The sequence below is a fragment of the Hyperolius riggenbachi genome, chromosome 10, assembly GCF_040937935.1.
Source record: "Hyperolius riggenbachi isolate aHypRig1 chromosome 10, aHypRig1.pri, whole genome shotgun sequence".
Classification (NCBI taxonomy): domain Eukaryota; kingdom Metazoa; phylum Chordata; class Amphibia; order Anura; family Hyperoliidae; genus Hyperolius; species Hyperolius riggenbachi.
Genome location: NC_090655.1, coordinates 279,789,878 through 279,816,946, shown reverse-complemented (window position 1 = coordinate 279,816,946; position 27,069 = coordinate 279,789,878). Strand labels below are relative to the sequence as shown.

General features: G+C 46.1%; 1 pseudogene; it reads left to right on the top strand.

The window, feature by feature from the left end:
- The first annotated feature begins 10,988 nt into the window (after positions 1–10,988).
- LOC137537242 (zinc finger protein 208-like) overlaps positions 10,989–27,069 on the top strand; it is a 154,282-nt pseudogene continuing 138,201 nt past the window's right edge.

Sequence of the window (27,069 nt, the reverse complement as noted above, 5' to 3'; positions counted from 1 at the left end):
CTGCTGCACAGGAGCAGCTCTGTCCCCCCATTGGAGGTACAGTGCAAGCACTTGTCCTAGAAATGGCCCAGCATGCCCTGGTACATTCTCTGCTGCACAGGACCAGCTCTGTCCTCCCATTGGAGGTACAGTACAAGCACTTGTCCTAGAAATGGCCCAGCATGGCCTGGTACATTATCTGCTGCACAGGACCAGCTCTGTCCTCCCATGGGAGGCACAGTACAAGCACTTGTGCTAGAAATGGCCCAGCATGCCCTGGTACATTCTCTGCTGCACAGGAGCAGCTCTGTCCTCCCATTGGAGGTACAGTACAAGCACTTGTCCTAGAAATATCCCAGCATGCCCTGGTACATTCTCTGCTGCACAGGAGCAGCTCTGTCCTCACATTGGAGGTACAGTACAAGCACTTGTCCTAGAAATATCCCAGCATGCCCTGGTGCATTCTCTGCTGCACAGGAGCAGCTCTGTCCTCCCATTGGAGGTACAGTACAAGCACTTGTCCTAGAAATATCCCAGCATGCCCTGGTGCATTCTCTGCTGCACAAGACCAGCTCTGTCCTCCCATTGGAGGTACAGCACAAGCACTTGTCCTAGAAATATCCCAGCATGCCCCGGTACATTCTCTGCTGCACAGGAGCAGCTCTGTCCTCCCATTGGAGGTACAGTACAAGCACTTGTCCTAGAAATGGCCCAGCATGCCCTGGTACATTCTCTGCTGCACAGGAGCAGCTCTGTCCTCCCATTGGATGTACAGTACAGGCACTTGTCCTAGAAATGGCCCAGCATGCCCTGGTACATTCTCTGCTGCACAGGAGCAGCTCTGTCCTCCCATTGGATGTACAGTACAAGCACTTGTCCTAGAAATATCCCAGCATGCCCTGGTACATTCTCTGCTGCACAGGAGCAGCTCTGTCCTCCCATTGGATGTACAGTACAGGCACTTGTCCTAGAAATGGCCCAGCATGCCCTGGTACATTCTCTGCTGCACAGGAGCAGCTCTGTCCTCCCATTGGAGGTACAGTACAAGCACTTGTCCTAGAAATGGCCCAGCATGCCCTGGTACATTCTCTGCTGCACAGGAGCAGCTCTGTCCTCCCATTGGAGGTGCAGTACAAGCACTTGTCCTAGAAATATCCCAGCATGCCCTGGTACATTCTCTGCTGCACAGGAGCAGCTCTGTCCTCCCATTGGAGGTACAGTACATACACTTGTCCTAGACATATCCCAGCATGCCCTGGTACATTCTCTGCTGCACAGGAGCAGCTCTGTCCTTCCATTGGAGGTACAGTACAAGCACTTGTCCTAGAAATGGCCCAGCATGCCCTGGTACATTCTCTGCTGCACAGGAGCAGCTCTGTCCCCCCATTGGAGGTACAGTACAAGCACTTGTCCTAGAAATGGCCCAGCATGCCCTGGTACATTCTCTGCTGCACAGGACCAGCTCTGTCCTCCCATTGGAGGTACAGTACAAGCACTTGTCCTAGAAATGGCCCAGCATGCCCTGGTGCATTCTCTGCTGCACAGGAGCAGCTCTGTCCTCCCATTGGATGTACAGTATAGGCACTTGTCCTAGAAATATCCCAGCATGCCCTGGTACATTCTCTGCTGCACAGGAGCAGCTCTGTCCTCCCATTGGAGGTACAGTACAAGCACTTGTCCTAGAAATATCCCAGCATGCCCTGGTGCATTCTCTGCTGCACAGGAGCAGCTCTGTCCTCCTATTGGAGGTACAGTACAAGCACTTGTCCTAGAAATATCCCAGCATGCCCTGGTGCATTCTCTGCTGCACAAGACCAGCTCTGTCCTCCCATTGGAGGTACAGCACAAGCACTTGTCCTAGAAATATCCCAGCATGCCCCGGTACATTCTCTGCTGCACAGGAGCAGCTCTGTCCTCCCATTGGAGGTACAGTACAAGCACTTGTCCTAGAAATGGCCCAGCATGCCCTGGTGCATTCTCTGCTGCACAGGAGCAGCTCTGTCCTCCCATTGGATGTACAGTACAAGCACTTGTCCTAGAAATATCCCAGCATGCCCTGGTACATTCTCTGCTGCACAGGAGCAGCTCTGTCCTCCCATTGGATGTACAGTACAGGCACTTGTCCTAGAAATGGCCCAGCATGCCCTGGTACATTCTCTGCTGCACAGGAGCAGCTCTGTCCTCCCATTGGATGTACAGTACAAGCACTTGTCCTAGAAATATCCCAGCATGCCCTGGTACATTCTCTGCTGCACAGGAGCAGCTCTGTCCTCCCATTGGAGGTACAGTACAAGCACTTGTCCTAGAAATGGCCCAGCATGCCCTGGTACATTCTCTGCTGCACAGGAGCAGCTCTGTCCTCCCATTGGAGGTGCAGTACAAGCACTTGTCCTAGAAATATCCCAGCATGCCCTGGTACATTCTCTGCTGCACAGGAGCAGCTCTGTCCTCCCATTGGATGTACAGTACAGGCACTTGTCCTAGAAATGGCCCAGCATGCCCTGGTACATTCTCTGCTGCACAGGAGCAGCTCTGTCCTCCCATTGGATGTACAGTACAAGCACTTGTCCTATAAATATCCCAGCATGCCCTGGTACATTCTCTGCTGCACAGGAGCAGCTCTGTCCTCCCATTGGAGGTACAGTACAAGCACTTGTCCTAGAAATGGCCCAGCATGCCCTGGTACATTCTCTGCTGCACAGGAGCAGCTCTGTCCTCCCATTGGAGGTGCAGTACAAGCACTTGTCCTAGAAATATCCCAGCATGCCCTGGTACATTCTCTGCTGCACAGGAGCAGCTCTGTCCTCCCATTGGAGGTACAGTATATGCACTTGTCCTAGACATATCCCAGCATGCCCTGGTACATTCTCTGCTGCACAGGAGCAGCTCTGTCCTCCCATTGGAGGTACAGTACAAGCACTTGTCCTAGAAATGGCCCAGCATGCCCTGGTACATTCTCTGCTGCACAGGAGCAGCTCTGTCCCCCCATTGGAGGTACAGTACAAGCACTTGTCCTAGAAATGGCCCAGCATGCCCTGGTACATTCTCTGCTGCACAGGACCAGCTCTGTCCTCCCATTGGAGGTACAGTACAAGCACTTGTCCTAGAAATGGCCCAGCATGGCCTGGTACATTATCTGCTGCACAGGACCAGCTCTGTCCTCCCATGGGAGGCACAGTACAAGCACTTGTGCTAGAAATGGCCCAGCATGCCCTGGTACATTCTCTGCTGCACAGGAGCAGCTCTGTCCTCCCATTGGAGGTACAGTACAAGCACTTGTCCTAGAAATATCCCAGCATGCCCTGGTGCATTCTCTGCTGCACAGGAGCAGCTCTGTCCTCCCATTGGAGGTACAGTACAAGCACTTGTCCTAGAAATATCCCAGCATGCCCTGGTGCATTCTCTGCTGCACAAGACCAGCTCTGTCCTCCCATTGGAGGTACAGCACAAGCACTTGTCCTAGAAATATCCCAGCATGCCCCGGTACATTCTCTGCTGCACAGGAGCAGCTCTGTCCTCCCATTGGAGGTACAGTACAAGCACTTGTCCTAGAAATGGCCCAGCATGCCCTGGTGCATTCTCTGCTGCACAGGAGCAGCTCTGTCCTCCCATTGGATGTACAGTATGGGCACTTGTCCTAGAAATATCCCAGCATGCCCTGGTACATTCTCTGCTGCACAGGAGCAGCTCTGTCCTCCCATTGGAGGTACAGTACAAGCACTTGTCCTAGAAATATCCCAGCATGCCCTGGTGCATTCTCTGCTGCACAGGACCAGCTCTGTCCTCCCATTGGAGGTACAGTACAAGCACTTGTCCTAGAAATATCCCAGCATGCCCTGGTACATTCTCTGCTGCACAAGAGCAGCTCTGTCCTCCCATTGGAGGTACAGTATAAGCACTTGTCCTAGAAATGGCCCAGCATGCCCTGGTACATTCTCTGCTGCACAGGAGCAGCTCTGTCCTCCCATTGGAGGTACAGTACAAGCACTTGTCCTAGAAATATCCCAGCATGCCCTGGTACACTCTCTGCTGCACAGGAGCAGCTCTGTCCTCCCATTGGAGGTACAGTACAAGCACTTGTCCTAGAAATATCCCAGCATGCCCTGGTACATTCGCTGCTGCACAGGAGCAGCTCTGTCCTCCCATTGGAGGTACAGTACAAGCACGTGTCCTAGAAATATCCCAGCATGCCCTGGTACATTCTCTGCTGCACAGGACCAGCTCTGTCCTCCCATTGGAGGTACAGTACAAGCACTTGTCCTAGAAATGGCCCAGCATGCCCTGGTACATTCTCTGCTGCACAGGAGCAGCTCTGTCCTCCCATTGGAGGTACAGTACAAGCACTTGTCCTAGAAATATCCCAGCATGCCCTGGTACACTCTCTGCTGCACAGGAGCAGCTCTGTCCTCCCATCGGAGGTACAGTACAAGCACTTGTCCTAGAAATGGCCCAGCATGCCCTGGTACATTCTCTGCTGCACAGGAGCAGCTCTGTCCTCCCATTGGAGGTACAGTACAAGCACTTGTCCTAGAAATATCCCAGCATGCCCTGGTACACTCTCTGCTGCACAGGAGCAGCTCTGTCCTCCCATTAGAGGTACAGTACAAGCACTTGAACATTTGGTGGACTACAAGGCTAAGTATACCTTACGGCTGCATAACCAGGCTGGACAACACTGAGATTTCTGAGTTGCCTAACTACTGTACTTATGAAAATACCAGCTGAATCTACTAAATTATTTGTGTATTCACGATCTAGCTTTATGTATTGAACACTTGAAGGGATTAGTCGTTGGTAAAAAGCATTGTTCTAATCTGGAATGATGCAAACAGTAATGTGTAAGAGTATATAATAGGGGTCAGAGGTTACTTTTATTGTCAGCATATTTCAGGTCATGGTATATATAAGACAATAGTGCCCCCTGCTGAATAATACTGCACATCCAGAAATAAGAAAGTGAGGTAATCAAATGTTGGAGCATTCAAATCACCTAAGTTGTATAATTAACTTGGTGACACAGCGATGAATTCCAGATTGGTTAGAGGTTAATCCCTGGGGGTTGAGTTTTAGATAGAGAAGAGGGATAAATTAAGAGTACACTGGACACTGGAGACACTCTCATACTCTAAAGGAAGGGAAGACTCCCATACTCTCACAGACACTCTTACAATCTCAGCGGCAAGACTCCTAGACTCTCACGCCCTACAAGCTTTGAAGACACTCACACCTAAGAAGTCTCCAAAGAGAGGGCGATCGGGGTGACACCTTAGGCCCAGCAGGATCCCATGTTCCATATGAATGGTAATTATGAACCCAATTATATTATAGCCAAATATGTTATATGCTTGGATATTCATTGATTCCATGTATTGTATAGTCATACCCTAAAAACACTAACCTTCCGGAGTTGCAATCCGGGGACACCTGTGTCTGCTGTGGTTTCAATTTTTCCCCCAAAATGTTATTAATATATGTGTTCCGATGTCCAAGCATGTAACTTAATAAGGAAAGAGATTGGTTGATATAGAAGTTTTGTTAACAGATCAGGAAAAATTCACATTCCTTCCTTTGTCCTCAAATTACAAGTACAGAGTTTACAGCAAAGTAAAATAGATGCTATTCTTGGTTTTATATTGGAGTTTTTAAACAAGCTAAGTCGTTTCCATATTTCCTTTGTCTTCAAGATAGATGATATTATGCATTATAATCAGGCCTTGCAGTAAGGTAAAATGTATGCTAGCTTATGGTTGCATTGCCTGTGTTTTATTGGTTAATCTTGCTGTGAAGTTGTACAGTCAGCTTACACCGAGAAGGATCTTGTGGTCATTGTATGATTCCCATCATTTGATTTGCTATTGTTCTGACAACTTTATGTGTATTTAATAAATTCATTATTTTAAAATAGTTGTCCTGACTTTTCACTCTTTGTACCAATGTATTGAGAAAACTGGCTATTGAACTTGGGGGTGAGCATATAATATAGTAAGACTCCTCCCATTTATTTTTTGTAAGAGGTCTTAACGTTTGATTTTATACTTCCGGCTACGGTTCATGTGACCGTAATCGTATAAATCGCCCGACAACTGGCAGCTGCAGATGTGGGGATATTAGAAGCTCCCATTCATCCAGACTGACCTGAGGAAAGGAGATTTCCCTCTCTCTGTCTCTCTGTGTCTTTGTTTTTATATTCAGGAAACATGAAGAGATTTGAGCTGAATGCATAAAGTTCAGTAAGCTTAGAAGAGACGGATTTATCTCCCAGCAATGTTAAGCTGGACACACACAGGACTTTTTGCAGAAAGACTGCGGTCTCTGATAAGAGACCGTCGGTTTTTCTGCAGGGGACTTAGATCGGTAAATGGGAACTCTATTCACATTCACTAATCTGGGGGCTAACGGTAGGCGGCGGGAGCGCGCACGGGATCGTGCGCCGGATCGTGCGCCTCTGGCTGCAGGAGCTGCACAGTCTATATGGACGGATATATCCATCCAGATAGACTTAAGTGGTTGATCAGCTTCCATCAGGCCGGAGGTTTCAGGCTATCTTCACCAGACCTGCAAGCACAAGAATTCTTTTTTTCCCCTGTGTCGTCAGCCTCTTAAACTCCATCCACTAACCTCACTCCACCAAGGTCATCCCCCCCCCCCCCCAGGTTCACAAGTTGCTGCTGCTGTGAGTATCTGTCTGTGAGGCATTGTACTGCACTGCATCTTACTGTGTCACTATCTCTTTGATGTTTAGTCTCCACAGACCATACCTCCCAACTTTTTGAGATAAGAAAGAGAGACACTTAACACACGCCGCTGTCACACCCCTCAAACGAGTGCACGGGAGGCTGCCTCGGAAACACTGTCACTGTACAAGCTGGATAAGACCAGCTGCATACACTGGCTGGCATGGTTATCTGCCGCCTGCAGGGGATGGAGAATGATTGAGCCGCTTGGGGCTGTCCCTGATTGCCGAAGCCACGGTCTCATCACAATAACTCCTGCAGGCTGCTGACAGGATGTGTGGGCATGTTTGCTTGGCTGCATCTCTTCAGTGGCAAGAGAGAGGTACAGAATATTACCTATTTCTCACTCATTGGAGGGTGTGAGGGAGAGACGGAGCTGGAGTTTCTAGCTACAGATGCAGTGCATGGTCCCGCCCCTTACAACCCACTCAGCCAATCCCTGCTCCACCAGGGGCGTGAGGTGACAGGCAGAGGAGCGATCCTGCCTGCAGTTTATCAAGCGCTGGGTTTTTCTAGCTAGGCGGGTGAATTGACGGCTGGGCGAGGTTGTAAAACAGCCGGGCGGCCCGCCCACCTAATTGGCCCTGGGGAGAACGCTGCAAAGACAAACTTAAACCTTAACAACAATATGACTGAATACAGCAAGGATTATATATGTCCGAGAGACAGAGTGCTTCTAGTCACACATTTCACTAGGGCAGAGGGCTTAGAAGCCTGAAGATCAGAGAGGACAGCAGCCCTGAGGCCTCCCTCACCAGGAAGTGAGAGCCAAGGCTGCCGGGCTTTGGTGAAGACGTCCCGATCTGTATGCAATTCACTTTTCCTCCTAAGTTTTCTCCTAGGAGGTAATTTTCATCTCCGGTTTAGAATAACTTTTTAGCACTTTGCGATGGAAGAAAGTACCGAAAAGTAGGAGAAAAGGTACTAATAAAATTATTTTCAGTATTTTTTTGGTTTCTGGTGATTTAAAAGGCATTTTATTGTCAAGTTTGAAAATATCACTTATGAGAAAACTCAGGAGAAAAAATGAATTGCAAATACTACTAGCGATCAGACGCTGAGAGATAAGGATATCTGATACCATTTCCTGTGTAAGCTGTAAAGATAGGGAAGGTTGCAGCCATTGCCTGGGAATATGCAGCCTGCCAGCCTTGGCAATATGCTGCTAGCCGGTGTTGTGGGAATTTCCAGCTCATCACCCAAAGGCAGCACAAGTGGATCTGGGACAATAGATTCATCCAGAACTTGATTAACTATTTAAGCCTTCTGGACGTAGAAGCTATGTCCAGAAGGCCATGTGCGCTCCCGCGCGTGCACGCATGCTCCCGGCCGCGGATCGTTAGCCCAGGAATCAATTCATCGGGACATGGTGCCTGATGATTGATTCCTCTCCCCGGCAGAAAAAACGACCGCATCTCTCGGAAGCCTCGCTTTTCTGCCTCTTATGTCCCTCTCTAAGCGTACATGTTACGCTTAGAGTGACATCATGTAAACAAACTCAAGGTTGCCATCTTGTGGCCAAAAATTAAACTACATCTACAGTACATGTAAAATAAAACAAAAAAACCCCACATATTTACATTAAAAAATTACTATTTACATCCCACCCTCTCAAAAATATGCAAATAATAAACTTGTAAATAGTGATGGATGCAAAACGGAAAAAAGTGCACTTTTATTTCCAAATAAAATATTGTTGCCATATTTAAATGGACAGCACGGTGGCATAGTGGTTAACGCTCTGGCCTTGCGGCGCTGGGTCCCCGGTTGAAATCCCAGCCGGGGCACTATCTGCAAGGAGTTTGTATGTTCTCCCCGTGTCTGTGTGGGTTTCCTCCAGGCACTCCGGTTTAACTCCCACATCCTAAAAACATAAAGATAAGTTAATTGGCTCCCCCCTAAAAATTGGCCCTAGACTACAGTACTTACACTACTTAATATAGACATATGAAAATGGTAGGAATTAGATTGTGAGCTCCTTTGAGGGACAGTTAGTGACAGGTCAAAACATATATACTGTACAGCGCTGTGTAACATGTCGGCGCTATATAAATACTAAAAATAATAATAATAATAATGGTGTAATAGCCGGGACTATTAGGCAAATACAATACGTGGGTTTTAAATATGGAGGCATGTATTAGTTTAAAACTATAATGGCCGAAAACTGAGAAATAATGAATTTTTTACGTTTCCTTCTTATTCTTCCTGTTAAAATGCATTTACTTAGCAAAATGTACCACCCAAAGAAATCCTAATTGGTGGCGGAAAAAAACAAGATATGGACCAGTTCATTGTGATAAGTAGTGATAAAGTTATAGGCTAATGAATGGGAGGTGAACATTGCTCGGATGCACAAAGTGAAAACGACTGAAGGCTGAAGTGGTTAATAAGGACCGAGACCTTATGTTGGGAACAAAGAACCAACTGCAGAGGACAAGCACCATCAAGTATGTGGCTACTATAATCACGCATATATGTGTGTAAATGTAAGAAAAGAGTTATCCCTCTTGCGTGCAGAAAAGAAGCCAATGAGAAAATAATCAAGCAAAGAAGGAAAAGCTGTCCCTTTAAAGGGAACGAGAGACGAAGCACCCTCACGTATTTTACCATATAGATGAGTAGGAACGTTAGAGAAAACACCTACCTTGCTTTCAGTTTCATTCTGCGCTGCACAGCTTGCTTCTAATTATCCCTGATAAAATCCCTGACTAAGCACTCAGTCTGGCTTTGCTCAGGAATATTTATAGCTCAGTCTGTGTTCTCTCATGTCTTTTCAAGTCCAAGCCGGCCCCCTGCTGGCTCTGCTCATGAATCATTATAACTGAGTCATTATAGCAAAGCCAGACTGAATGCTCAGTCTGGGATTTTATCAGGTCTGATTAGAAACAAGCTGTGCAGTGCAGAATGAAACAGAAAGCATGGTAGGTGTTTTCTCTAATGTTCCCACTGATCTATATGGTAAAATACATGAGGGTGCTTCGTCTCTGGTCCACTTTAAGAACCTCACCACAACAAAAATTCAAAGTACAAAAAGTAGCCTTTATTAGTAAACCATAGACAATTAAAAACACATAAAATACAGCTGATGAAGTGTCATCCAATCAAAAAAGCTCCATCAATAAAGTCATACAAAATAAATACCATATGACAAAAGACGAGTACACCTATATCGTGAGGCGCACAAAAGAAGTGCTGGTCAGTGTAGTGCACTAAAAAAATGATATATACAGCTGACGTGTGTGTGCAGAATAAACAAGGGTAGGGTAGTGAAAAGGGTAGTGACAAGCTTGCTGAAAAATGAAGGGAAGTGGTGAAGGAGTGCAGTTGGATGAGATGCCGCGTTAGACCGGGACCGGCAGCGGGGAATAGAGGATCGTTGGAGGATGGCGTGGGACATTACGGCTGCAGGGGGGTGGTAGAAGCCCCAGGTAAGTGTCTGTTTTTATTTTCAGACCCCTTAACCCCCTACCCAGAGAACCCCTTTAATGCGTTGCACGGCGCATCTCACTATGTGTTCCAAGCTGCGTCATGTGACTACTATGCTTCCTCCTTCAACCCGGAAGGAGGAGGTGTTTGTAGTCACGTGACCACGGCTTGGAACACAGCATGGGACGGATTAAAGGAGGCTGCTGGGTAAGTTTAACCCTCCCTCACCCACCCGCTCAGTTGCACTAATAAGGAGGATGAAATCTGAATGAAACCGTACCTCCCAACTATTTGAGATGAGAAAGAGGGACACTTAAGCCACACCCCTAATCACGCCCCAGTTACACCCTTAGTCACACATACGAAAAAGATTTCATAAGAAAAATGTTTTTTTTTTTATAATTCAAACCACACTGGTAGTTTCTATCCTGGTTCATTTTCCTTCATATTAACAATATATATACTTACATAGAAAGTGGGACTGTCCCTCCGAAAGAGGGACAGTTGGGAGCTATGATGAAACCCATTCGGATTTCATCTGGAGATCATCCCTACTCCCTGGCTGCTCTCCCTTCCTGTGATTGATAAATGAGGGTGCAGTTAGCTGACTGGCCACAAGATGGCGAGCTCCCCTTCACCAGCTGGAACGCAGAAACCATACACAACAACAGAAAGGAAGTGATGAGAAGGCCGGAAGTTGGTGGGCGGAGCATATTGTCCTGCAGCCTCTGATAGAGCTATAATCACACAGAGAAGGTCGCGTGGGGTAGTGTCGTCACTGGGAATCCCCGCCCAGAGCGCTCTGCACTTCCTGTTCCAGCTGTCCTCCGAAGAAAGAGACCGGAAGTGGTGATAGAGCGGAAGTGGTGAGAGCAGCAGAGCTCGTGCTGGCTGCAGAGGAGGGGAAAGGTTACTTTGTTTATATTATATTTTCATTGTTTGCCGCCTGTGACTATAATTTATAATAATTGTAACATTTGTAAAGGGCTTTCCTCCTGTCCCACTCAGTGCCCGAGAGATGCAGCCACCAGGGGGAGGGGAGGAGCACATACATGGGGTGGGGCGGGGGGGGGGGTACAGGTGTGGGGGAGGAGCACATAGTGGGGAGGGGCGTACAGGTATGGGGAGGAGCACATAGTGGGGGAGGGGAGTACAGGTATGGAGGAGGAGCACATAGTGAGGTAGGTGAGGTGCAACCACCAGGGGGCGCTCAGTAGACAGTAGCTGTGTTAGGGGATCCAGACTTACTCCTCACTGAATAGCTGCTGGATTACTAAAGAGGAACAGCTGAGATTCCTACCCAGGTCTCTGCTTGAGAGCTGTAGCCACCCCCATACTGGGGTGGTGGGGAGGGGAGGTATTTGGGTGGGAACGAGCACATAGTGGTGGAGGGGAGGTAGGTATTGGGGTGGGGAGGAGCACATAGTGGTGGAGGGGAGGTAGGTATTGGGGTGAGGAGAAGCACATAGGGGGGGAGGGGAGGTAGATATTGGGGTGGGGAGGACAGAGTGGGAGAGGGGAGAACAGATATTAATTCTATTCTCTTCCTTTCACCAAAGCAGATAGACACTTCTTGCTTTAATGACAGCAGACTTACACCTGGCTGGAGAGGTGAGGAGGGTTCTGGGAGTGTCACATGACTGGAAAGGTGAGGAGGATTATGGGAGTGTCACATGACTGCAGAGGTGAGGAGGATTCTGGAAGTGTCACATGACCTTACCTTCAGTCTCTCCATACAGAGTCTCCCTTCTGTGAAGTCTGGTGACCATTGCGGTGCCCCCACCTCACCCCCTGATATCTGAGAGACACGAGAAGCCCACAACATCCTCACTGATCTGCTGTCGGGGTGAGTTGAGCATTGCCAGGAATTATGGGACAGTCTCCAGTGACAGCGATTTGTATGGTGGTGACTGTATCATTCTGTGTGTCAGGTTCCTATAAGGAGGCTCATTGTCTCATCTATTTCTCCATGGAGGATGGGCAGTGTATAGAAGGACACCAGGACCTCTACAAGGCCGCCATGATGGAGAATCAGCCTCCCCTCACATCACCGGGTAAGAGGAGACTCTCATTTCTTGTAAAGAAGAGAGTAGTACTTGGGGTCCACCCAGATCCAGCCCCCCCCTCCCCCCCTCCATCATTTGGTACACATGTTCAGTATCTCACAACAATCTCCTTATAAAACAACTATTAAAAGAGATAATAGAAAGCTTTTCTGAGGTCTCGCAGCTCAGCCTGTATGAAAAAGTTGCTTCGTTTATCAGCTGTTTTGTAACAAATTTGTGTAGGCACCAAGGGGGTGGGTGGGGGAACAGAGCTGAACTGTAACTTGGCTGTAAACTGTTTCCTTTACACTGCGAGGCAGAGAGAGAGAGAGAGACAGGATCAGGCACACAGACAGAACTGCAGCTGAAGCTATATTTCACACATTTGAAGCTATATTTCTGCTCTCTATCATTCTGAACAGATTCTAGTCACACTATTACAGCCAGTGAAGATTGCTTCTGTATGCCGGATCTGCTGGACACCGTCCTCCACAGTAATGCCCACAGTGAAAGCTGTTCTGTGTAAATGTCTTATTTTCTTCTCATACGATCTGAAAAGATGTAAAAAATAAAGCCTTTGTATTGCTATTTGCTAGTAATTCCTGGAAATATATGTGACATTTAGAATTTTAGTTATCTTTCACAGTTGTCCTTTAAGGGAATAATGTAGACATTCTGTTCATAGTGTGAATATGTTGTGTGCCCTCCATTATTCCCCAGCACTGCCTCTCTTGGGCATGGAGGTCACTAGAGCGTCACAGGTGGCCACTGGAATCCTCTTCCCCTCCTCCATGATGAAGCTGGGGGATGTTAATTAGAGACCTTGCGCTCCTCCACCTTCCATATGAGGGTGCCAATCAGCACAAAACCTGCACATACTCAACTTAGTAATGTATCCTGCAATACTGCCTAAGCAGGAGTGACGTCACCGATTCTGCAATTATAGTAATGAAGAAAAGGTAGAGTCATCACTCCACAGGATTAAATGTATAAAGGCAATCTTTAATGGTCCAAATCACAAAAAGGGGACCAACATTTAAAATCATTAAAATCTGGAGCGCTCCGTACCAAGAATACTGCACATCATAGTCCCCACCTCACTCACACACACAGTGGTACCGGTACCAAGTCCATAGGCTTTCCTGCAATGTGTGGGAACTAAATGGAGGATTGGTGCATGATGTGATGCAAGTCCAATTGCACAGCCGTAAGGAACCAACCCGGGCAATAGAGGAAAACAATGGCAAAGAGACAAGGCAATCTTCACCTGCACTGCAGGACTTACCCAAGTGTCTTCTTACCGCCCTTGATGACAACTGTGCTACAAATATCCAGTCAGTCTTCACCGGAGCTCAATCCAGTATGAATAGAGAGGTGCTCCGGTATATGCAATGACAGCATGCATGCTTGTCCACGGGTCTTCCGCCGGCTAGTCAGGACTCAAGAAGTGCTACCAGTGCAACACGGGTTTATGCCCCGCCCACCTACGCGTTGCGCCCGCCTCTTCCAGGCTTCAACTGGGTGTATCCGGCGAGGGCTGGTCACAGCCTTATTTATGCGTGTCAAGCTGGTTTTTCTTCCTCATCAGCTAATTTCCGGCTGCTAGATCCGCAGCTCCTAAATACAGTGTGTGTACCAAACACAGCAAACTCCACAAGACAATTTGACTTCCGACGATGAAAGCAATTCCATATTCTAATGGAAAAGCCCTCTCCTTATATCGGGATATATTTTGTGTTAGACAACAGAAGCATTAACATCAGGTAATTTGAAACAAACACCCATATATGTCCATTATGTATTGTGGCAGGCAGGTGGGTTATGCAGGATTTGTGTCTAAAAGAGTGGTCTAAAGGAATGGTCTCAAGTCCAATTCGCTATTTAAACTGCCTGGTTCCAACGCATTCAGAACATAAATCCACCGACTTTCTTTCTGGAGGAGGGCCTTCTCTCTATCGCCGCCTCTCCCTCTATCCGGTAACCTATAGATGCCTCTGAATTTTAAACCTGCCGGATTACCTTCATACATCTCACCTAAATGTTCAGCTACTGTACTCCTATATTCTCCATTCTTCTGTCTCCCACACATCGGATGTCACTTAGAGGTTGACCAATACTATTTTTTTAGGGGTTTTGTAGTCATCGCTACATATATCTTTTGGCACGGGCAGGTAAGTTGATATACAACCCATTCAGAGTTACAGTTTATGAAGCTCCGTATCTCCCACTCCTTGTCACCCGTGGCATTCAAAAAGGTCACTTCAACAAACGGACACATCGAACATCCACCACACCTGTACATGCCATTTGGAGGTTTTCCTCCCAACCATATCTTATTTTCCCTGGCTGGAACCTGTGAATGAACCAATGTATCTGGTAAACTGGGTGCTCTACGGGGTACCATAAGGGGTCTCTCACCTACTACTCTAGAGATTTCATGATCTGTCATTAGGACCGACCAGTGTATTCCCAACATCTCCCTTTATTTTTGACCATTGGGCATTAAAAGGGCTGATAAAACGAATAAAATTGGACCCATCTCTGCCCTGCCTACCCACTCCTCCGCCCAAAAGCTTGTGTCTGGGCTTGTTCACCACCCTTTCAACACTGGAGCATAACGTTTCATGTCTATACCCCCTCTCATGAAAATGACATTTCTCTGGCTTCCAAATTAAAGTCACATTCTCACGAACAATTTTGGCGAATTCGCAAAAATTGGCCCGTGGGTATACCATCTTTCAAACTGCCTGGATGATGGCTGGTGGCGTGGAGGAGAGTATTGCCTGTAGTAGGTTTGTGGAAGGTCCTATTACATAGGCCTTGTCCCTCCATCCAAACCCACAGGTCAAGGAAGGAAATGCCGGTACGGCTCCACACATACGTAATGATTAATATTCTGCTGATTGTGATTCAGCAGATCGATGAAGGCCTCCAGTTCATCCTCCCCCCCCCCCCCCCCCTCCACACCACCAGCACATCGTCCATATACCATAGCCAAACACATACATGTTTGTTGAACATCTCCAGGGTATAGACATCTTGGCGTTCCCACATGCCCAGATGTAAACAGGCATAGGCAGGCGCGCAGGCCGCCCCCATAGCCGTGCCCCGCACCTGCCTATAATGGGATCCCCCAAAGAGGAAACTGTTATGCTCCAGTATAAAACGCATAGCACGACAGATACATTCATTATGGGCCGTAACATCAGGTTATGCATCTTTAAGAAAAAACTCCAATGCAGACAGTCCAATCTCGTGGGGGAAACTCTCCACATCAATCCCCACGAGTATGTCCCCCGGATCAATCACAATGCCCGCCAATTTCCTAAGGACATCCTGAGTATCGAGTACAAAAGATGGTAAGGAAGAGACAATATCCCGGACCTTAGCATCTATCCACTTATCCAGACGCTCAGTTGGGCCCTCTATTGCGCTCACTATGGGTCGTCCTGGGGAGTGATTCACATTTTTGTGTACTTTGGGAATCAAGTACAGTAAGGGAATTGTATAAGAGGTCACCTTTAAATACTCCCCCTCAGTTGAGCTCAGTATGCCCTCTTCCCCTGCATCATCCACCAATTGGTTGACCCCTGTGGCAATCCTGTCAAAGGGGCTTGAACGGAGTTTAATATATGTGTTCTCGTCCGATAATTGGTGATTAGCTTCCGCAAAATAAGCATCCCTTGTCCACAGGACCACGTTTCCCCCCCTTGTTGCTTGGCCTAATTACTATGTCCTGTGCCTCCTTTAATTCTTTCAAAGCTCTCCTTTCCCCATTTGTCAGATTATCATGTCCCCTCCTATCCCACTTGATGGTCTTAAAGGGGAACTGAAGAGAGAGGTATATGGAGGCTGTCATGTTTATTTCCTTTTAATCAATACCAGTTACCTGGCGGCCCTGCTGGTCTATTTCTCTGCAGTAGTATCTGATTAAAACCAGAAACAAGCATGCAGCTAGTCTTGTCAGATCAGACTTATAAGTCTGAACCACTGAAACACCTGATCTGCTACATGCTTGTTCAGGGGCTATGGCTAATAGTATTAGAGGCAGAGGATCAGCAGGGCTGCCAGGAAACTGGTATTGTCTAAAAGGAAATAAACATGACAGCCTCCATATACCTCTCTCTTCAGTTCCCCTTTAAGATCCTCAGAAACCAACTTCAAGAAGATCCCCAGGGCCTTATTACAATTGGGCGATTTTTTTTTTTCCTAAAGGCCGTATAGGACAATTCACCAACATTATCCGAGACTAAGCGTTCATCCCTAGTCTGGAACGTCTCATGCTTCAGTGCTTCCAAATCCCTCAATGTCTTCCGGTCATCAATGGTGAGGGTAGGACCAGGTGCAACGGCCTGTCCACCTATGTCCAAATTGTCTATATTCTCTGAATCTACTAGGTCCTTTGAACCATACTTGACCCTCAATAGGACTTTACGGGCAAATAGTTGTAAATCCTTTTGGATTCCAGACTCATCTCCCCCTTGTACAGGTGAAAAGGAGAGACCTTTGGCAAGGAGGGAAATGTGGTCCGGGCCCAATGGAAAATCCGATACATTTATCACGTTAAGAGGGCTCTCGGCTCCCCCCAGTGGTGGGGAAAGAGGGGAGGAAGGAAAAGGAAGAATTTCAAAATTGGAAGAAGCCGGGATCAAATCCTCATCACTCTCGTTACCAACATTCGGTACACACATGGCGATATCTAAAGATTTCAATGATTTTAAATGTTGGTCCCCTTTTTGTGATTTGTACCATTAAAGATTGCCTTTATACATTTAATCCTGCAGAGTGATGACACTATATTTTTTTCATTTCCATATGAGGAGGCCCCGCAGGTGCACAATGGGGATTAGGTCTGGAGACACGCTAGGCCAGTCCAGCACTTTTACCCTCAGTTTGTTTAGCAAGGCAGTGGTCATCTGGAGGTGAGTTTGGGGTCAATATTATATTGGAAAGGGAGGGGATCATGCTCTGCTTCAGTATGTCACAGTACATGTTGGCTTTCATGGTTTCCTCAATGACCTGTAGCTCCCCAGTGCCGGCAGCACTCATGCAGCCCCTAACCATGACTCTCCCACCACCATGCTTCACTGTAGGCAACACACACTTGTCTTTGTACTCTTCACCTGATTGCCACCACACGCTTCACTCCATCTAAACCAAATACGTTTATTTTGGTCTCATCAGACCACAGGACTTGGTTCCAGTTATCCCAGTCCTTAGTCTGCTTGTTTTCTGCAAACTGTTTGTAGGCTTTCTTGTGCATTAGCTTTAGAAGCTGCTGCCTTCTGGGACGACAGCCATGCAGACTCATTTAAAGGAGAGTGTTGTTTATGACCTGAACACTGACCCCCCCCCCCCACACACACACACACACCGCGTACTAACATGGTGATCCCTAAAGGTCTTTTTATGGTGGTGCAGCAGGCGCGACACTTAAATGGGCCTAACACTTTTATGAGACATTGTAGAGACAATGTATTCAGTCAGTGTGGGTGTCTCCTAAAGATGTATCCAGTAACAGAAACCCACCAGAGAGGTGTACAGGTCCTCTTTATTCCCAGGATTGTCCACCTAGATCCCCCATCATCTGATAAACACATAGAGACAATGTATTCAGTCAGTGTGTGTGTTTCCTACAGATGTATGCAGTAACAGAAACCCACCAGAGAGATGTACAGGTCCTCTTTATTCCTGGGATTGTCCACCTAGATCCCCCATCATCTGATAATCACATAGAGACAATGTATTCAGTCAGTGTGTGTGTTTCCTACAGATGTCTCCAGTAACAGAAACCCACCAGAGAGATGTACAGGTCCTCTTTATTCCCAAGATTGTCCACCTAGATCCCCCATCATCTGATAAACACATAGAGACAATGTATTCAGTCAGTGTGTGTGTTTCCTACAGATGTATCCAGTAACAGAAACCCACCAGAGAGACGTACAGGTCCTCTTAATTCCTGGGATTGTCCACCTAGTTCCCCCATCATCTGATAAACACATAGAGGCAATGTATTCAGTCAGTGTGTGTGCTTCCTACTGATGTCTCCAGTAACAGAAACCCACCAGAGAGGTGTACAGGTCCTCTTTATTCCCAGGATTGTCCACCTAGATCCCCCATCATCTGATAATCGCATAGAGACAATGTATTCAGTCAGTGTGTGTGTTTCCTACAGATGTATCCAGTAACAGAAACCCACCAGAGAGATGTACAGGTCCTCTTTATTCCCAGGATTGTCCACCTAGATCCCCCATCATCTGATAAACATATAGAGACATTGTATTCAGTCAGTGTGTGCGTTTCCTACAGGTGTATCCAGTAACAGGAACCCACCAGAGAGATGTACAGGTCCTCTTTATTCCCAGGACTGTCCACCTAGATCCCCCATCATCTGATAATCACATAGAGACAATGTATTCAGTCAGTGTGTGTGTTTCCTACAGATGTATCCAGTAACAGAAACCCACCAGAGAGATGTACAGGTCCTCTTTATTCCCAGGATTGTCCACAGGAAGGTCATACCACCCCCCACCATTATCAGGTAGGTGGAGCTGAGGGTCACCAGAGACTAAACTGTATTACATTCTTCCTTCTGCATATGCTGTCATTTGTGTTTAAAATTCATATTAGATTTTATTTTGTGAACTTAGGTGGGTGAACTGATACATGGAAGTACTGTGGCTAAAGAGGAAGAAGAAGAGACGTATGTGAGGAGTGATCAGCAGTCTGTGGAGGAGGGTGACATGATGAGGACATGTAATGAGGAAGAAGAGGAGATGTATGTGAGGAGTGATCAGCAGTCTATAGAGGAGGGTGACATGATGATGACAATTAAAGAAGAAGAGATGTATATGAGTAGTGATCAGCAGTCATTGGGGGAGGGTGACATGAAGAGGACAATTCAAGAGGAAGAAGAGACATATGTGAGGAGTGATCAGCAGTCTATGGAGGAGGGGAACATGATGGGGACAAGTAAAGAGGAGGAAGAGGAGACATATGTGAGGAGTGATCAGCAGTCTATGAAGGAGGGGAACATGATGGGGACAAGTAAAGAGGAGGAAGAGGAGACATATGTGAGGAGTGATCAGCAGTCTATGAAGGAGGGTGACATGATGAGGACAATTAAAGAAGAAGAAGAAGAGACGTATGTGAGGAGTGATCAGCAGTCTTTGGGGGAGGGTGACTTGAAGAGGACAATTAAAGAGGAAGAAGAAGAGACGTATGTGAGGAGTGATCAGCAGTCTTTGGGGGAGGGTGACATGATGAGGACAAGTAAAGAGGAAGAAGAAGAGACTTATGTGAGGAGTGATCAGCAGTCTATGGAGGAGGGGGACATGATGAGGACAAGTAAAGAGGAGGAAGAAGAGACTTATGTGAGGAGTGATCAGCAGTCTATGGAGGAGGGGGACATGATGAGGACAAGTAAAGAGGAAGAAGAAGAGACGTATGTGAGGAGTGATCAGCAGTCTATGGAGGAGGGTGACATGATGAGGACAAGTAAAGAGGAAGACAATGTTACAGAGGGCAGAACAGGTGAGTAATCAGCAGTGTATATAGAATAAATGTGTATGTATATTGCTGGTGTGATTGTGTCACTGCTAACAGACTGGCCTGTTTTGGGGTTACGTGATGTACTGATTAGATTTTTGTCAATCGCAACCTCTTCCAGGCCAGCAGTCTCTGGTCCCTTAAGAGCCAATGACTTTTCGGTCAAAAAACGGTGCTCATTGATGACCCGCCACTACAGCGGTCCAGAAGAGGTTACACTATCATTCTTGATTGTGTTTTGTGACAGGTTACTAATAATAACAAGACGACACAGAACATTTATAATATGCTTTTCTCTCGGCAGACTCAAAGCACCAGAGCTGCAATACCTAGGACAGGCTCTATAGGCAGTAGCAGTGTTATGGAGTCTTGTCCAAGGTCTCCTGCTGAACAGGTGCTGGCTTACTGAACAGGAAGAGACAAGATTTTAACCCTTGTCTCCTGTGTCAGAGGTGGAGACCTTAACCAGTACACTATCCAGCCACTGATAACAGTACAGACACCCTGATGTCTTTAGAGTATGTTCTGTGGAGAGGGGAGGGGGTGATGGAGGGAGAAGCATCCGGCTACATCTCACAGCAGCAATACAATGCTGATCAGGCGAGGACTTTCCAACTCTGATAGTCACTAAATTGTCACATGAAGCTATAATCACCATGTAAGTGTGATTTAAATTATTTCTACCAACATGTAATAAGCTACTAATGGTCACTGTACATTTCTGTACACAGATTGCTCACAGTAGGGGTGACTTAGTGTTACCGGCCTGTAATAAGCTGATAATGGTCACTGTACATTACTGTACACAGATTGGTCACAGTAGGGGTGACAGTGTTACTGGCCTGTAATAAGCTGATAATGGTCACTGTACATTGCTGTACACAGATTGGTCACAGTAGGGGTGACTTAGTGTTACTGGCCTGTAATAAGCTGATAATGGTTGCTGTACATTACTGTACACAGGCTGGTCACAGTAGGGGTGACTTAGTGTTACTGGCCTGTAATAAGCTGATAATGGTCACTGTACATTACTGTACACAGATTGGTCACAGTAGGAAGTGACTTAGTGTTACTGGCCTGTAATAAGCTGATAATGGTCACTGTACATTACTGTACACAGATTGGTCACAGTAGGGGTGAGTTAGTGTTACTGGCCTGTAATAAGCTGATAATGGTTACTGTACATTACTGTACACAGATTGGTCACAGTAGGGGGTGACTTAGTGTTACCGGCCTGTAATAAGCTGATAATGGTCACTGTACATTGCTGTACACAGATTGGGCACAGTAGGGGTGACTTAGTGTTACTGGCCTGTAATAAGCTGATAATGGTCACTGTACATTACTGTACACAGACTGGTCACAGTAGGGGTGACAGTGTTACTGGCCTGTAATAAGCTGATAATGGTCACTGTACATTACTGTACACAGATTGGTCACAGTAGGGGTGACAGTGTTACTGGCCTGTAATAAGCTGATAATGGTCAAATAATTGACTGATCTATATGTAAGTGTGGGAGTGCTATTACTCTGCTTGGAATATATTGGACATCAGTTTAGAAAAACAGAGGGACCCCCACATATTGGCACTGTTGGTTTGTGGTAGTGAGCGGTGCATGCATGTGCTGCCTGCAATTTGTATGCATGATACTGACCATGTTGTCTGATCATTTTACAATGTGTCCTTCACAGATTTGATGACCGTGTTACAATACTCCCAAAACTAACATTTCACTAACTACTGTGAGTTACATAAAAGAATATTTGAAAGCAATCCCGTGCATTCTCTGTGTGTAAAAATGTGTACACAAACTGCAGAATGATCTCTGGCTAATGGCAAATGTAATCATTGCTGTCTGAAGCTCTCTGAGGCAAGTTCTTCACTCTGCTCCCTTCCTCTGCTCCCTTCCTCTGCTGAAGTGACTCAGCTGTTGCCATGGCAATGTGTCTGTCCTGCAGAGGGAGCAGAATCCATGCAGAGGCAGACAGGGCTATTTCTAGACTTTTTGCTGCCTGAAGCAAACATTGTGAGGACGCCCACCCCTCCCCCAGGATACCATATAACTGACTCATCGATGAGTCTTGTGGCAAAATGCGTAGGGAGCAGTGTTGCTCGGATACCCCCAATCACTAATTTGAGTAAATCCAGATATGGGGTGATCGTGATCCGGATTTGAATTGAAGCTCCGGACTTTAGCCGTGATTGCCTGTAAAATCCGCGATCGCGTTCGTGATCACGGCCGAGATTTGACTTTAACGTTAATAGCAAAGACCCCATACATGCTACAATCACCAAAATTGCATGGATTATACAGGTGATCAGTGGCTACAACTTAAAAATTCTATTTCAAAAAGACCTCATAGTTTTTGAGAAAATTGATTTTAAAGTTTCAAAAGAAGTTTCAAAGGAAAAAGGTATACATGTGAATGCGGTAACAACATTAACTGTCATTTACCGCATTTCAATGTCTACTATTTTCCTTTGAAAATGTAAAATTTCCCGCTTGTCCCCACTGTTCTCCTTAAAGGACAACTGAAGAGAGAGGTATATGGAAGCTGCCATGTTTATTTCATTTTAAGCAATACCAGTTGCCTGGCAGCCCTGCTGATCCTCTGCCTCTAATACTATTAGCCGTAGCCCCTGGACAAGCATGCAGCAGATCAGGAGTTTCAGACTTTAAAGTCAGATCTGACAAGACTAGCTGCATGCTTGTTTCTGGTGTTATTCAGATACTACTGCAGATAAATAGACCAGCAGCGCAGCCAGGCAACTGGTATTGATTAAAAGGAAATAAACATGGCAGCCTCCGTATACCTCTTACTTCAGTTCCCCTTTAACATATCTGGCAAATTTGGTGTTTATATCATGTAAGGGGGCTTTGCTATTAACCGCTAAAGCCGGCGGGTTTTGGCGGTTTATTCACGGCCGTGATCACTAGCCGGATTTGGACCACGATCGCAGGTGCATTCAGAACTGAATCCATGATCGAGAGGCGATCACGAATTCGGATCACAATGTGGGATAGTGAAAAAACGCTTGTGTATTACTGCTATTCTGTGATCACGAGGTCGCGATGAGCATCACTAGTAGGGAGGAGCCTGGAGGCACGCTGATGCTGACATGGCGACATGCTCGAGTACGGCGGAAGGGAGGCTGGCTGGCTGAAGTCCGTGGCTTGGCTGCGCAGAGTGTACCCTGTCCTGATCCCTACTGCCTGCATAACGTTATTGGGGTTGAAGCATTCCGCAGCCCTGAGTGGTGGGATCAGGAAATATTGTGATGGGCACAAACCAAGAGGCTGTCTGGGGAGTGGAACCACAACGGGGGGAGATAGACCCTCTATCTGGTGGTGGCACGTCCGGGGGGTGTGCAGTCTGAGGCACGAGGCTTCTCTTTCCATACAGCACTGAGCACTATGTACAGCTTTATATTTTGCTGATAGGGTATCCTGGTTGTACTTCTTACACTGGAAAACTAAGAGGATTAAGAGCGCAGTTTACTATGAGAAAGTCTGCAGCTTGAAATGGACCAATCCGCTCCTGCAAAGGTGGAATTTGATTGGTCTATTTAAAGCTGCATATATTTGCATACATTTGCATAAACACAGAAGTATTTGCATCTCATTGACTCTCCCTACTAGTGACACAACTACACATTTATTCTTACAGCAGATATGTTATTTATTATATATGTTACGGCCAGAACCCGAAGTGTGGCCACTTCGGGTTCTGGCCGGCCAATGTGCGAAGTGGTCGCAGCGCAGCGGCCAATGTTAGAAATATAACGATTACAATAAGTACAATGTATTTTACGGCCGTCTCGCTGCGGCCAAATGTATTACAACTTGGTTATTTTAATGAAATGCAGCCGGCGGCAAAGTAATAGATGAAGCCGCCGGCTTTCGCACTGCCTCCTGCCACACTTCGGGTTCTGGCCGGACCATATATAAAAGATTCCTGGGTACACATTAGTATACGTTTATACCTTTAAAAAGGATTAAAAAATATGCTAGAATGCAATCTCAAACAGGCAAAAAAAATCTCTGAAAAAACTTTATTAACACACGTACAAAAAATAGAAAAAATGGTTCTTCAATATCACAATAGTAGGTCTTAAAAACACATTGGTTGGTTTGAAGCAACAATTGGTTGTAGCTTTACGGGCATTTGAACTTCAAGGCAACGACACATGTTCGTTTCGGGCTTTTGTATAGAATTATATGTGCCCTTTGTCAGGCCGTAATACCCAATTCTGCGTAGCTCAACCAGGGAAAAGAGACCAATCAGGCGAAGAGTCAAAAAATGGGGGGCGTCTGAACCCACCAGACGCACTAGACCTTCCCAGAGGCTGTGATGGAGAGCTGCTAAACGGGAACCCCAAAAGGACTGTGTTCTTTGATCCTCCACAATATAAAGGATCATATCCCAGAATCTGTTTTATAATACACATTAGTATATACATATGTACAGTGGGTTGCAAAAGTATTCGACCCCCTTGAAGTTTTCCACATTTTGTCACATTACTGCCACAAACATGAATCAATTTTAGTGGAATTCCACATGAAAGACCAACACAAAGTGGTGTACACGTGAGAAGTGGAACGAAAATCATACATCATTCCAAACATTTTTTACAAATAAATAACTGCAAAGTGGTGTGTGCATAATTATTCGGCCCCCTTTAATCTGAGTGCAGTCAGTTGCCCATAGGCATTGCCTGATGAGTGCTAATGACTAAATAGAGTGCACCTGTGTGTAATCTAATGTCAGTACAAATACAGCTGCTCTGTGACGGCCTCAGAGGTTGTCTAAGAGAATATTGGGAGCAACAACACTGTGAAGTCCAAAGAACACACAAGACAGGTCAGGGATCAAGTTATTGAGAAATTTAAAGCAGACTTAGGCTACAAAAATATTTCCAAAGCCTTGAACATCCCATGGAGCACTGTTCAAGTGATCATTCAGAAATGGAAGGAGTATGGCACAACTATATAACTACCAAGACAAGGCCATCCACCTAAACTCACAGGCCGAACAAGGAGAGCGCTGATCAGAAATGCAGTCAAGAGGCCCATGGTGACTCTGGACGAGCTGCAGAGATCTACAGCTCAGGTGGGGGAATCTGTCCATAGGACAACTATTAGTCATGCACTGTACAAAGTTGGCCTTTATGGAAGAGTGGCAAGAAGAAAGCCATTGATAACAGAAAGCATAAGAAGTCTCGTTTGCAGTTTGCCACAAGCCATGTGGGGGACACAGCAAACATGTGGAAGAAGCACTCAGACCAAAGGGGGCTGAATAATTACGCACACCCCACTTTGCAGTTATTTATTTGTAAAAAATGTTTGGAATGATGTATGATATTCATTCCACTTCTCACATGTACACCACTTTGTGTTGGTCTTTCACGTGGAATTCCAATAAGATTGATTCATGTTTGTGGCAGTAATGTGACAAAATGTGGAAAACTTCAAGGGGGCCGAATACTTTTGCAAGCCACTGTAATTATTCCTCCCCTCAGAATTCTCTAACAGAAAGTGATGATGTTTCTCTATTTGCAGTGTGGAGTCCCGGCATCAGGAACCTCTCAGAGACTCGTCTCTCTGTATCCACAGACTGTACAACGAATGATAATGTCACTGGACAAGAGTCTCCTGCAGATATCCTGGTGACCCCAAATATTCCCCCAGACTCCCCTCACCTGTCTAACTCCGAAGGGCCTTTTTCACAGAAATCACACCTTGTTAGACATGAGGGATCTCACACTGGTAAGAAGCTCTATTCATGTGCAGAGTGTGGGAAACGTTTTGTACATGAATCTCAGTTTGTCAGACATTTGAGATCTCATACTGGTGAAAAGCCATATTCATGTACTGAGTGTGGGAAACGTTTTGTACAGAAATCTCACCTTGTCAGTCATAAGAGAACTCACACTGGTGAGAAGCCCTATTCTTGTGCTGAGTGTGGGAAATGTTTTGCACAGAAATCACACCTTGTTAGACATGAGAGTTGTCACACCGGAGAGAAGCCCTATTCATGTGCTGAGTGTGGAAAAGGTTTTGTGTGGAAATCACACCTTGTCCAACATGAGCGATCACACACTGGTGAGAAGCCCTATTCATGTGCAGAGTGTGGGAAATGTTTTGTACAGAAATCATGCCTTGTTAAACATAAGAGATTACACACTGGTGATAGGACATATTCATGTGCTGAGTGTAGGAAATGTTTTGTTATGAAATCACAGTTGATCCAACATAAGGAATCCCACAGAGGTGAGAAGTTCTATTCATGTGCCGAGTGTGGGAAATATTTTGTACAAAAATCACACCTTGTCAGACATGAGAGATCTCACACTGGTGAGAAGCCCTATTCATGTGCTGAGTGTGGGAAATGTTTTGTACAGAAAGAAAGCCTTGTCAGACATGAGAGAACTCACACTGGAGAGAAGCCCTATTCATGTGCTGAATGTGGGAAATGTTTTAAACATAAATCAGACCTTGTCAGACATGAGAGATCTCACACTGTTGAAAAACCCTATTCATGTGCTGAGTGTGGGAAATGTTTTGTGCAAAAATCACACCTTGTCAGACATGAGAGATCTCACACTGGTGAGAAGCCATATTCATGTGCTGAGTGTGGGAAATGTTTTGTACAGAAAGAAAGCCTTGTCAGACATGACAGAACTCACACTGGTGAGAAGCCCTAAATCGCTGCTTTGTGCAGAGTGTGGGAAATGTTTCGTACAGAAATCACACTTTGTCAGTTATGAGAGGCTCGCACTGGTGAGAAGTCCTATTCATGTGCTGAGTGTGGGAAATGGTTTGTGAGTGTATCACACTTTGTCCAACATGAGTGATCTCACACTAGTGAAATGCCCTATACGTGTGCTGAGTGTGGGAAATGCTCTGTACAGAAATCACATCTTGTCAGTCATGAGAGATCTCACACTGGTGAGAAGCCCTAAATTGCAGCTTTGTGTAGAGTGTGGGAAATGTCCTGAACATATGCATCCATTTACAACGTTTGCTTTATTTCTTGCAAAGCGCACATGGCAGCATATTTACCCAGAATCCTGACGACTTTCTCATGCTGCTCAGTGCATTGGTGAGTAAAGCATTGAAGTCTCTAAAGCGAGTTGATATGATGTGATAAACATGGGTACTTATGGTACTAAGTCTAGTTAGAACTTGCCTGTCTTCCTTTTGATACTTTCCATTGAAAGGGTTAATGAGCCAGGCTTTTTATCTATGCAAATGAGGCAGGATAGACGTTTGCAGGCACAGCTCTCCTGAAGAGTAAATAAAAGCCAAAACACTTTTATCTCGCTTATCAAA